The sequence below is a fragment of the Oryctolagus cuniculus genome, chromosome 16 (assembly GCF_051225735.1).
Source record: "Oryctolagus cuniculus isolate XC-2025 breed Fujian yellow rabbit chromosome 16, ASM5122573v1, whole genome shotgun sequence".
Lineage (NCBI taxonomy): Eukaryota > Metazoa > Chordata > Mammalia > Lagomorpha > Leporidae > Oryctolagus > Oryctolagus cuniculus.
In genome coordinates, this window is record NC_142882.1 from 71,879,565 (window position 1) to 71,893,704 (window position 14,140).

Sequence of the window (14,140 nt, forward strand, 5' to 3'; positions counted from 1 at the left end):
GACCTAGCAGTAGAATGTGGCACTTCACCATGGGATGCAGTCATCCCAAGTGATGTTGTGCCAGCTGCCCACCCTCCTGATATTTTTCTAAGGCCTAATAAGGTTTTCAAAACCAAATTGAGGCCGGCGCCACCGCGGCTCACTAGGCTAATCCTCCGCCTAGCGGCGCCAGCACACCAGGTTCTAGTCCCGGTTGGGGCGCCGGATTCTGTCCCGGTTGCCCCTCTTCCAGGCCAGCTCTCTGCTGTGGCCCGGGAGTGCAGTGGAGGATGGCCCAAGTGCTTGGGCCCTGCACCCCATGGAAGACCAGGAGAAGTACCTGGCTCCTGCCTTTGGATCAGCTGCGGCGGTCATTGGAGGGTGAACCAATGGCAAAGGAAGACCTTTCTGCCTGTCTGTCTCTCTATCACTGTCCACTCTGCCTGTCAAAAACAAACAAACAAACAAAAAATCGAAATTGTGACAGTGTGGTTTTTTTGTTAAGTAATTTCCCGAGTTTTCAAATGTGTAGTGAATATGAGCTACTTTTATTATAGCAGATTATAGTCTGTTTTGGCCAAGAATTAAGGCTGTATTCCTTGGAAGCAGGAATTGTAGTATAGTGGGTTAAAACACTCCCTGTGATACTAGCATCCCGTATGGGTACTGATTCGAGTATTGTCTGCTCCACTTCCAATCCAGCTTCATGCTAATGTTCCAAGATGGCCCAATTCCTGGATGGTCCCTGCACCCACATCAGAGACCCAGATGAAACTCCTGGCTTTGGAATGGCCCAGCTCAGGGGGTTGTGACCATTTGGGAGTGAATTAGCATTTGTAAGGTCTCTTTCTGTCTCTGTTTCTCTCTCTCTCTCCACTACCTTTTCAAATGAATAAATGTATCTTTTAAAAAAATACTATGTTCCTAGGGAAAGAATCTCAGAATTAAATAGAAAGCAGCTTAGAATGTGTTCTGTCTTCTTGTGTCTTTTATACCCACTCTTCAACATTATTATTATTCCCTAGGAGAAGTGAGATCTTAATCTTCTACCAGCTTACAAATTAATGAGAAATTTGATTCTGTTTAAATTTGTTATTGTGTCTTCTTTGGAACTTTCATATTGAAAAAGTATCAGTTAAGTTTAGCTCTTATTTTGTCCAAGCTATAAGAACCAGGTGTATTTGCTACAAATACCTTTAGTTTGTGTTTGAATTCATCTCTGGATTCAAATTGTATCAATTTAAGGGGCTATTTGTCCATCCTGGTGCTGCTTATTTGAATATTGGTTTTAGACATTCAGGTTGACTTCTACTCCTTTTACTTTATCTTCTGAATGCTCTGTTGCCTACGCATTCAGTCTTCTTGGTTATTTTCTCATTTACATTTTCTTGTAACAAGTAGTTTGACTTCTTTTGTTCTTTTAATTGTGAGGGTGAACAAGGAAGAGGGTGTCACATGTATTGTAGGTACTGTGAGGTTCTGCTCTTGATCACTCCGAACTCCCTGGTATAGATTCCTATTGTGGAATTGCTTACTTAAAAGCAATAATGGTTATGCTTCAAAATTCAAGTGCTATATTTTATTTCTTTTTTTTTAAAGATTTATTTATTTATTTGAAAGTCAGAGTAACACAGAGAAGGAGAGGCAGAGAGGGAGGTCTTCAATCTGCTGGTTTACTCCCCAGTTGGACACAATGGCTGGAGCTGTGCTGATCCGAAGCCAGGAGCCAGGAGTTTCTTCCAGGTCTCTCACATGTGTGCAGAGACCCAAGGACTTGGGCCATTTCCATGGCTTTCCAAGGCCATAGCAGAGAGCTGGATCAGAAGTGGAGCAGCTAGGACTCGAGCCTGCACCTGTATGGGATGCCAGCACTGCAGGTGGTGGCTTTACCCACTACACCACAGTGCTGGCCCTGAAACTAATAGCTTTTATACAGGTAGTTTGCATGTCTTTTTTTGTCTATGAATTTAAATGGAACAAAATTTATTTTTCTTAGAAATGTTGATCTCAAATAATTTATAAATTTCCCTTTGCCCAATCTATATGTTCCCCCATGATTGTTTTTTTTTTTTTTTGTAAATGGATTGCTCTCTAGTTTGTGTGTTTATATGCAAGGCATATCCCAACTCCATGGAAGTATTTCTTATAAATATGATATCAAAGCAAAAATTGCCTCAAAGTTAACTGGCCAAGGCAAACATTATTCAAGGCTATTACAATACAAGAGAAAGTCCAGAACTATGTATAAACTTCATTCCATGCAGTGAAAGTCAAAATTTAAGGTGAGATGTGGCTGCTGGGAAAGTTCTGGAGGGCAATGGGTGGGAGTCTTGGGCTGTTGGTATCTTCTAATTGAATACATCCGAAGGAAAACTCAAATTCTCCTTTCTTAGAAGGGAAGGTAGCTCTGTAAGTTGGAATCAGGCATCCATTGAAAGTAGGCGCCTACCCTCCCACAGAAGCTGGGACACAGGGGTGCCTTCTTATTTGGTGATGACTTTTGTAAGACATAATACTCATAGTCCTTAAGAAAAGACATTCCTGGTTGTAAAACTGTCGAAGCTTTATGAAAGATTCATATCTCAAAGGAGCTGATAAAGAACTTAAAATTTCAAGTTTTCTAAAGGAAACACTGCAATATAAAGGGGGTCAGTACGTACAGTTAGAAAGCAGCCTGTCTAAAGTTCAGTGCAGCTAGGGAGAATATTAAGGACATCTTGGTCAGTGGCATTATTAGTTAAACATATAATGCTTCTTCAGATTTCCTCATGGGCTTAGAAATTTTTATGTAAAATCAATATTTACTTCAGGAGTTCAGCTGTTACTCTGAGCCTTAAGATTTGTGTATACTTAAAAATTAGTCATTATTTGAAAGATAATTCCTGTAAGTCACATATGATTTTAAGATTTATTTATGTATTGGAAAGGCAGACAGAGAGGCAGACAGAGTCTTCCATCTGCTGGTTCACTCCCCAGATGGCAGCATTAGCCAGAGCTGCGCCGATCCAAAGCCAGGATCCAGGAGCTTCCTCCAGATCTCCCACATGGGTGCAGGGGCCCGAAGACTTGGGCCATCTTCTACTGCTTTCCCAGGCTATAGCAGAGAGCTGGATTGGAAGTAGAGCAGCCAGGACTTGAACTGGCACCCATATGCGATGGCAGCAGCTTTACCTACTATGCCACAGCGCTGGCCCCCAAGTCACACATAATTCAAATGCCTCAGATGAATTCAGTATGATAGACATCGACGTTAACATCTTGCAGGGTTTATTTGGATAAGCAGATGACAGCTATGAGCGCTGAAAGCTGCTGTTGGTGTTTCCTGTGAGTGCTTACTGGGTTGCCCTATTAGCTCTATCGTTTATAGAGCACTTGAACTCTCAGTATCTTTTGTTATCCATTCCACAAAATGGTAAGATAAATTCTACAGCAAATGTGTAATCATGGTCGAGAGTTTAAGCATCTGAGACTTCATTTTTGAGTTGTATTTTTGAATATTAATTTTAAATAGAAAACCTAAGTATCATGGCTGTTTTGATGCTTCAATTATGTAATTTATCCAAGAAACATTTACTGATCCTACCATTTTATGGGAATCACTTCATTATACTGGGAAAGAACACTGTATCATTTTGGTGAGTTGCACTCCATTATATACTTGAATAAACACACAGCCTCTGTCGGGTACCATGGAGGACAGCACAGAAGCACTGAATGGAAGTTATTGGAAGACATGGACTTCATCATCTAGTTCACATGTGAATCCTCAATAGTGAGGAATAAATGATCTCCTTATTGAAAATTTTGTGCAAAATTCTGTGCAGTGCAATAAGGGAAGTGAAAAATATAGATTGCTTTTTTCAAGATTTATGTATGTAAATATGCATGTATGTATTTGACAGAGTGAAATGGGAAAGACAGACACAGAAAGATCTTAAATTAGCTGACTCATTCCTCAAATGGGTGCAATGGCTGGGGCTGGGACTAGAACTGGTGCTCTGATATAGGATTCCAACATCACAGTGGGAGTTTAACCTGCTGTGCCACAATGCTGGACCCAATGTATTTGTATACTATGTGAATCTTTGACTAGATCCTACACTTAACAAAACCTTGACAAAGTTTATACTCCATGATACATGGTTCTCCATACCCCTCCCAGGTTCACTGTGATTTTTTAATGCTTCCGTCTCTCATCAATTAATAAACAACTTGAAGACTGTTACCTGTTCATCTAAAGAAAAAATATTTCCCTGATTGCTGGTGTTTGAACACCGAGTGATTTAAATAGATTATAATATTTTCTAGAGATATCAAATACTTGGAAAGTACCATTTATACATAACTAATAGATTAACCATTAGGTCATTAACAACTTATATCCTTTTTAATAATATTGCTAATGGCCTTGTGCAGTATCCAAACTATAATCGTTACTGAACTCAAATTTTTACTGAGCGAATGAACACAATTGGTGTTTAATTACTTTTTTACCTTTTTTTTCCAGTAATGTGGGGAGCAACCGGACTAGACTGAGTTACTGGAATTAAGACTTATTCTATGCATGGTTCTGTGTCGTTCCCCCATGAAGACGGGGAGCGACATAATGGTGCCGTGACTCGGATAGGAAACCCAGGACGGATAGGAAACCTAGAACGGATAGGAAACTTAGGACGGATATGAAACTCAGGAGGGAAGAAACGGGAAGAAATGGGAAAATTACCGGAGAGAGAGACTAGCAAACAGCCTAGGGAAAAGCCGGACGAAAAAGGTGCCGGAAGAAGCTATTGAAAGCCTAGGCATAGACTCAGATACGGACTACGGGGGGAAGCTGGGAGAAATCTCTAAGGTCGAAAGCGAAAGTGAAAGCTAGAACAAACAGACTCGGATACGGACTGTGGGGAGAGGCCAGGAGAAATGAGGGAGGAATATTGTTGGAGGAAAGCTTGGGGAAACATACCGGGTAGAGAAAAATGTTAGGGAAATTGAAGCCGTGGGGGGCAGGCCAAGGCGGACACAAAAGCCACTTTGGGATTCTCAAGTTAGCCCGGGAATAGGGGGCGAAAAGTTGAAACCAGAAGCGGAAACGTAAGCCAGATTGGGATCCGTCTGATGAGCCCGGGGAGCAAAGGATGGGAAGCCAAACCGTGGGGCGGAAACGTGAGCTGGGTTGAATTCGCCAGGCTAGCCCGGGGAACTTAGATTGAATGCTAGTGGCGGACACGTAAGCTACGCTGTGTGACTCGCAGAAGCCGCCGCGTGCAGAGAGAGCACGGGGCGTGAATAGATAGGGAACGGGGCTGGCGTGAGGCCGTGGTGCAGACGCGAAGGGCGTGGAGACCGCGGAGCGCGCGAAGCCAAGCCGCGCAAAGCCGGGAAGCTGCGCAGATGAGAGAGGCGCGGGCTGAAGCGGCTCAGCCGGGAAGCCGCCGAGAAGCAGCCTCGGGGCTGGCAGCGGGAAGCTGCGGGGATAAGAGAAACAGAAGTTTAGAAGTAAAAGAGAAATAGGAATGCTGGAAGATAGAAGTAAAATGGGAGAAATGGGAATGCCCGGAGATAGAGAAATAGAGAAATAGAAAGGCCTCCCTACAACACTGCAATGTGAGAGCTTGGATTCGGTCTGCCTGATTAAGTGAGGCGATGAGCACGATGAGCACCTGCGGCGGCTAGCAGCTTATGCGCCGCAGGTCACTGAAGACAGGCATGAATTAACATCAGTAAGGCCTCCCCACAAAAAGGCAATGAGAAGGCTTGGATTCGGTTTGCCTGATAGGGCTTGTAAGCCCCTGCAGGCTCGACCAGAGCATGCGCTGCAGGGCACCGAACACAGGCACGCATCAGCGCCTAAAAACCTCCTCACAACATGGCGAAGAGAGGACCCGGATTCGGTTTGCCTGATTGATAGGACTTGTAAGAGCCTGTGGCAACTCTAGCAAGTAGAGCAGAGTGTGTGCCGCGGGACACCGAAGACAGGCGCGTATCAACGCCAAAAAATAAAAAGAAAGGGGGATCTGTGGGGAGCAACCGGACTAGACTGAGTTACTGGAATTAAGACTTATTCTATGCATGGTTCTGTGTCGTTCCCCCATGAAGACGGGGAGCGACACAGTAAGGCATCTACAATTTAGCAATTAACTGGGGTAATTTCAGATATTAAACATGCAGAAAAAGTAGAGAAACTACATTTTAATAACAAGTCATAATTTAATCTTGTATCTTCAAATGGCCCCAGGCTTGGTCTGAGCACTGATGAATTCTTGGTTTTCAGTAAGACTTTTATGTAACCTCCATGGGGTTGATTGAATGAAGACTTGGTGATAACTAGACTTTGAAATGGAACTGCATAAATATGGACTCGTCCTCAGAATAGGTCCTCTCACTTCTGCTGCTGAATACTGAGGATGGAATCCTTCAGGATCAAAAAATCTACTGGCGGAGAGAGCCAGCGACGTCAAATAGCCTTCTACTTGGCTTGACCTTCAAGGCCTGGCCAGTTTCAGAGACCTGCAGAAGGGTATGAATGGGAGAGGCAGACGGGGAGAGCTGAGGGAAAGCTGGAAGCATTGAGGACTGAGGGATACAAACAGGACCCTGCCAGCCTCACCAGAGGCATCAGCCCTTGTTGTTGGAAGGGGTTCCATACTGTGGTGCTTACCTTCAGGAAGTCAAGGTGGCTAACAGTTTCAGATACATCGTTTCTTTTTTTCTTTAATTTTTAAAAAAATTTTTTAATTTAATTTTTTTGACAGGCAGAGTTAGACAGTGAGAGAGAGAGAGAGAGAGAGAAAGGTCTTCCTTTTTCTGTTGGTTCACCCCCCAAATGGCCGCTATGGCTGGCGTGCTGCGCAGATCCAAAGCCAGGAGCCAGGTGCTTCCTGCTGGTCTCTCATGTGGGTGCAGGGGCCAAGCACTTGGGCCATCCTCCACTGCCCTCCCGGGCCACAGCAGAGAGCTGGACTGGAAGAGGAGCAACCGGGACAGAATCCAGCGCCCCAACCGGGACTAGAACCCGGTGTGCCGGCGCCACAGGCGAAGGATTAGCCTAGTGAGCTGCAGCGCTGGCCAGATACATCCTTTCTTATGAAGTCCTGTGTAGCAGAAAGAACAGGCCCATTTCTTATCCAGCTCCCTGCTACTGTACCTGGAAAGCAACAGAGGATAGCCTAAGTGCTTGGGACTTGACACTCACATGGGAGACCTTGAAGAAACTCCTGGCGTTGGCCTGGCCCAGCCCCGGCCTTTGCAGCATAAAGCAGTGGATAGAATCACTCAATGTCTCTCTGTCTCTCCCTCCCTCCTTCTCTCTCTCTACCATCCTGTTGCATATAACAGAAGGAACATTGGGCTGATCTTTATCATGGCACACCCTACTTAAAGTGGAGTTACATGTCATAACTTGAGGCATTCTGCCTAAGATGGTTTGGAAAGAAAGGAGCGAATGGAAAAAGTGAAATTCAATGATATCTGAAGACAGTCTAAGTGTCAGTCCATAGCTCGTTCATTCTGAAGAGAGATATTTGGGGTAGATGGAGACGGAATCAGAGCTGAACACAATGAGAAGATTTTTGACTGATAGATGTGTTAGATCTGCCTTAAAGTTGCAGCTATGAGACAGGTGGGCTAGAACAATAGCGCAATTCTCTACAATAAAAAAAAAAAAACTTCCAGTCAAAAGTGTTTGATGAACTAATTTATGTACTTTATGCTTTTCTCGTTAGCTCCTGTTGAAGAAAGGAATCTTTCTACAGTGATTAGGGTTTCATGTAGCAGTGAGGTTTTTAAGGGCATCTGACTCTTAAAGTGCTCCACCTCTCATGTATCCATAAATTCATTCTAATTATTTCTTTAACACTTGAATTAGATATTTATTGTATGCCAGACAGTATTCTGTGCTTTAAAAATACAGCATTTGAGTAGAATCAATATTTTAGTTGGAACAGACTATAACCAAACAAAATTATTCCGTATTGCAGTAAATGTCTACAGGAAATGATCTGGATGCATGAATAAACAGAATAGCTGGTTTGGAGGTTGGGTAGTACTGCTACAGATAGGGTTCTTAGGAAGAAGCTCTTGGAGGAGCTGCTGTGTGTAGTAAATCTTCAAGGATTAGAAGAAGCTAGTCACAGAAAGTCCTAGGAAGAACACATCGTGCAACAGGAACAAATTCAACAGCTCTTTGCTTGGAAAGATATCACTGTTTTCAAGGAAAGAAAGTAGGCTTTGGAGGTTGGAGAGTAGAAGGTGAAATTGGAAGGCAGACAAGGGCCACATCATGGCTGGACCTTCTAAACCTTGAAATGGATTTTTTTTTCAAGCTACTTTGGAGGAAGCTTTGAGACTTTTAGGTAGGGAAATAATATACTTTGACTTAACTTTAAAAGATCATATTGGCTGATTGATAGAGAATAATTGGGTATAGAAAAAAACAACAGAAGTAGGGCAATCACTGAATTTAGGAAACCATTGTAGAAAATCATTTCACCAATGGTGATTTGGGCTAGGGGGATGACAGTGGAGACAGAGTGAAGTGACAAGATTTGGGTTTAATTTGCTAGTAGAACTGACAATTTGTGTATGGATTTTACGGGTGGTAGATTGGGGAAAAGAATGAATGGAAGTTAATTTCTATGGTTTTCGGCTTGAGCTATTGAGTGAATAGTGGTATCATTTACTGAAATGGAAATGATTGTCTGGGAAACCGGGTTGAAGGAATCAAGGGCTACTTATGAATACATCAAATGTATTTCTCCAAGTATAGATGTGTAAACCCTTGGCTATGTGATTAAGGAGCTCAGAAAGAGCACAGGACTGGAAACAGAAATTTGAATGTTATCAGCATGTGTATAGTATTTTAAGCCTTGGAAATAAATGACATTATTTAGGGAAAGATATAGTATAGATAAAAAGATACTATTGAGGGATGAATTCTGAAAGAGAAATATGATTCAAGAAAGGGAGAATGATTGTCTAAAATTCATATGAAAATTTGAGTAAAAACAAAATAAATAGTATTAACATTGGGTTTACAATATAGAAATCACTAGAAACTAATGGTGAGGGACCAGCATTGTGGTGTGGCAGGTAAAGCTGCCCCCTGCAATTCTGGTATCCCATAGCGGTGCCAGTTTATGTCCATTTCTGATCCAGCTCCCTGCTAATAGCCTTGGAAAAGCAGCAGCAGATGGCCCAAGTACTTGGGCCTATGTCATCCATGTGGGAGACCTGGATGAAACTCCTAGTTCCTGGTTTGGACTTGGCCCGGCCCCAGATGTTAGGCCATTTGGGAAGTGAACTAGTGGATGGAAAAATCTATCTCTCCTTTTCCTGTAACTATGACTTTCAAATAAATAAATAAACCTTTAACAACAACAACAAAAAACCCTTGATGATTGTCTTTGTCAAGGAGGGGTAGAAAGTCAGATTGGAGTAGATGGAAAGATAAATGGGAAGTGTTGAAGTGTTGACAGGAACTGGTAATAAATTTTCTTTGAAATGTTTTGATGTAACAAAAAGTAGAGATGTGGGACAATGGCTGGAATGATACGTGGGGTCAAGAAAGGATTTGGAAAATTTGGAAACATTGAAAATTCAATCCAATGAAGACAAATAAATTGAAAAATCCAGAAAGAGAAGAGGATGAAAATAGAAGTGAAAGTCCTAGAGAGAATGGGAGAGATCTGGTCCATTGTGCAAGGCTGTTCCAGTTTTTGATTTAGAAAACATTTTTTAGAATCTGCAGTATTCCTGGTAATCTAACAGAACTGAGAATGCAAGAAAACCTATTACAAAGAAATTACAACAATCGGCTAGAAGAGACAACAATGAAAGGAAAAGTATACAGAGAAACAGAATATGGATGTTACATAAAGTCCTAGAAAAACAATTTCCTGAGTGATAATAGAAGCATCTCAACTTTTATGTAGATCTTTGAAAGATTACTATTTGCAGCCTTATTTTCCTGGTATTTTATTGAAGAGTATCTAATTGATGACTCACTTAGCACTAACACTTGGAAATATTACATATTAAAATATTAATCTAAAAATGTGTTAATGAAAATTTTAAAAGTAGGAAGTTTTACCCAGAGATGACTTTTGAAGAAAGATGGCACCTTGGATTGGATTGTCTTTGCAGTTCTAGTTTGTTGTGCCAAAACACCTTTCAACTTGAAAACTGCAAGATTCATCCTGTAGGATGCCTTTGAAATGTCAGTTCATTTTTTTGAGTTTCTATATTATAAATATCTGATTAGTGCAGATTCTTTTATTAATTTCCAATTACTTAACAACAGGGACAAGCTATTTATTATAATTATACCAAAGGAAAGAGCGTGGGCAGAGAGAGCATCTAAACTCGTTTTTCAATGGTCAGTGTCGTTAGCATTAACCTTTTTAGACTGTCTGTCCCTGATATTTGGAAGAGCTGGAAGTGGGTTTATTCAGCAGAATTGCAGTATTGCTCTTTTGCCCTTATCACCCTTGACTCTTACCTATATTAATGGTTGAGACAGGGTCTGATTATCTTTCAGATGGGCGTCTGTAGGCTGAGGTTGCTGGTGCTCCTCTTTCTGTCTCTTGGGTACAAAAGATCAGAAAGTCGCCAGCCCCGCTGATAGATGCATCATTGCTTAATTGCTTCTATTTAGTTTCAAAGAAAAGACCATTCATTAACATATTTTGAAATTTACCATCACTTTTTAATTTTAAAAATGCTATTCCAGAGACATTTCTTCAGAGTCTTTTAAGAGAAATCTTACGTCTTTTAAGAATCTTTTAAGAGAAATCATATTACATGTGTGGATTTTTGTGCCATTCTAGACAGTTTTGGTAAGTTCAACACTGTGATAAGCGATTATAGCTTTAGGTACTACAATACTCTGCTAAGAACAGGCTCTGGAACTGTGGTGGCCAATGTTACGGAGTTATATTTAGTTCAGAACCAGAGTTTGCCGTGTTTTCTTTTGTCTCTGGCATATATGTTGACTCTGGCTGATACTGTAAACAAACATACTGTATGCCATTTTGAGGGAATGTGTTAGGGTTCTGTGGCTTGAGCTCTGATTTAGCTACTATTATTAGCTGGAAGATGAGGAAGAGAAAATATTATAGTCTGGTTTTCCATAGAGACCTTGCGAATACACACATGGGTGACTGTAATCAGAATTAATCATAGGTTGTGTGTAACATATGGAATAGGAGGTTCATTACCTGTAATTTGTCCAGGAGTGTTGACTCCTATTTGCTAGATTGGGTTCTTATTTTACCTGACTTAAAAAATCATGTGCACTAGTTTTTATACCATAGAATCAAAGAAGAAATGTGTGGTTTGTAGTTGCCTTATACTATCTGCATCTATAATTATGAAACAATCATCAGTGATTATAAGGGGCAATGTCTAGAATTTAAGAGAGCTGAGGCCTTCTTAGATGTTGCAAGCACCAAATTTTGCTGCTGTAACACAGCAACTTTTCAGATAATATTGAGATTTTTCACATAGTAGATTGATTTATTCCCACTATCACTTTCTAATTCATTTATCCTCTTCATTTTTTAGTATCTATTTTCCAGATTTTTGCCTTTTAAAACTAATTTTGATATTTACTTTAAGTATCTATATTTTCTAATGGCTTTATTAGTATTTTTAATATTTGTAAATTTGAATAATCTGCTCATTATTGCTTTTAGATCTTTAATGAAGAGATAAACAGATGCAATTTTAACCTCTGTAGATATTTTTCTAGTGTTCTACCATTTCTTTGAGTATAATCCCATGTTTCTAGTATTAGTGAAATTTCCAGTGATTATAAAAGTGCTCATTTCCAAACTAATTCAAATTAATTTTTCAAAGCATATGGCATGATATATAACCTTAAAGTTTTACAGCAGTTTGAAGAGTCTTAAACATCACTGCTAGTGATTATATAAATAACCTTTAGTTTTGCATATCTGTTCTCCTACTTAAGCTGTTTTCTTAACTCTGAGAATCAAATGTTCATAAAGCAAATGTCAAGCTGAAATTAATATGTTTAGAAATAAGCAGCATGATGGTGAAGTGTATCATCAATAGCTAAATGCCACCAAGGAAAAGACTTCCTGCTTTATGCGTATTTAAAGACCACTAAAAATGCTGAGTTCTAACCTTGTTAATTTATTTACCTTTACCAGTTTTATGGGTGTTATGCTGCCTCATTGGGCCCAAAGCAATCCTTCATTTTCTTTAAATTATAAGAACATTGATGTTCAGGTTCTTCTATTAAAACATGCTACTTTTATGTTTGATAGTTTAAAAGTTTTACATAGTTCAGTGGTTGATGAAGAATATCCCATGAAATTAGACTTAATAGTTCCATAAGTAAATTTATACTGTTTTATATAAAATTCCAGTTATAATATAAAATATTTCTTATTTGCATGGTCTTTTGTTCTAAGGCACTTGATATGTTTTACTTTTTGTATAATATTAGGTTGGATTTGTGCCAAGAAAATGTGAACAAAATGGTTTCTTGATGCTTTAGACAATATTTATCAAAACTATGAAAAATGATATGCATTTTGGTTCCCTGTCCCATCTGTTTAATAACAGTCTCATTCCATGTTCAAATGACCTAGAACCATTCTCATTTTCAAAAACGAAAAGTTAGACTGGCATTTTCTCATAATAAAGGTGATAGGATTTTAGCATTGTATTCTTTGAAATGACCTTAACCAAGTTCTGCTATCTAATCCTGGAAGAGAAGGCTTGTAGATTTAACTTTAAAACCAAAGTTGTCCTCAATGACAAGCATTCTAAGTATTTTACAAATAATAATTATAAAATTGTTTTATAAGTATTAATTTTATATTTAGGTATTTTAAAATAAACTTATTGGGTGTTTAATAGGAAGTGTTTTTCTTGAAGCTATTGGTGTTTTACTTGAACAAAACATTAAAGTGATTGGTTGAGAAGTAGATTCAGGTAGCTACCTAAATTACTCTCCAGGTTAAAATTAGATTGACCTTTCTTTTGGAGCAGAGTTCTATATATCTATCCATTTATCTGTCTATCCACCTATTTATCCACACTTCTTAAGATATTTCTGGATATGGATATGATGCTTGGTTTATCTCTTCAAATGTTAAATGCTCTGATTGCCCTAAGAAGCCACGTCTAGCCCCACGTTGACTAATTGTTAAAACTTAACTTGACACTTAAATGAACATTTAGAGTGAATGCACTATAAGTCTTTGTCAGAATTTAATCTTAGCTTGTTGTTGCTCAATACTTTTGAGTCTACTGAGAGGAACAAAACATAGATAGAAGTACGCGGATGCTATTAAGCATTGTAAAGCAGTGATTGTGAAGAAGGAATAACACATTCTCTGCATTAGTCAAAATAAATTTGGCTATGTTACAGTAAAATAGATCTCATTGTCACCGCTTAACTCACACATTTCTGAGTCATGTAAGAAATACATGTCTATCACAGATCATCTATTACTTTGCTCCAGATATCTTCACTCTATGACCCATGATCCCAGAGCACCCCCTATTTTGAGCATTTCAAGTTTTATAGTATACATAAGAGAGACATGAAGAGCAACAAACAAGCTGTTAGAGCGCCTGTCTGCCAGTGCCACATATCACTACTGTCCGCAGTTAATTGACCATAGCAAGTCATCTGGGAATTTCTGAATTCTATACTGTGGGGAAATACATAAAATCCTTCCCACACAGAGGATTACTATAGGAAGAAAAATCAGAATATTTGGTAAAGAGCGATACAATTTTTCACTTTTCCCCTTGGGGAGATACATCTTCTGCTTTTGTCAATACTGAAGCCATCCATAGAAATCTGATAGGCCTCACAAAGGGCACTTAGCCCCAAGCCAACGTGTAGAGAACCATGGTGTTACTGAGCTACTGATCCTGATGGGTACATAATTTCTATCTATTGATTTTGAGCAGGAAAAAATGATTTTTTGATCTACATTTTTAAAGGATTTATTTGAAAGTCAGAGTTAGGGAGAGGGAGAGAAAGATATCTTCCATCTGCTGCTTCACTCTCCAAATGGCTGCAATGGCCAAGCGGGGCCAATCCAAAACCAGGAGCCAGGAACTTCTTCTGAGCCTCCCATGTGGCTGCAAGGATACAATGATCTGGGTACAATTAATTTGTTGA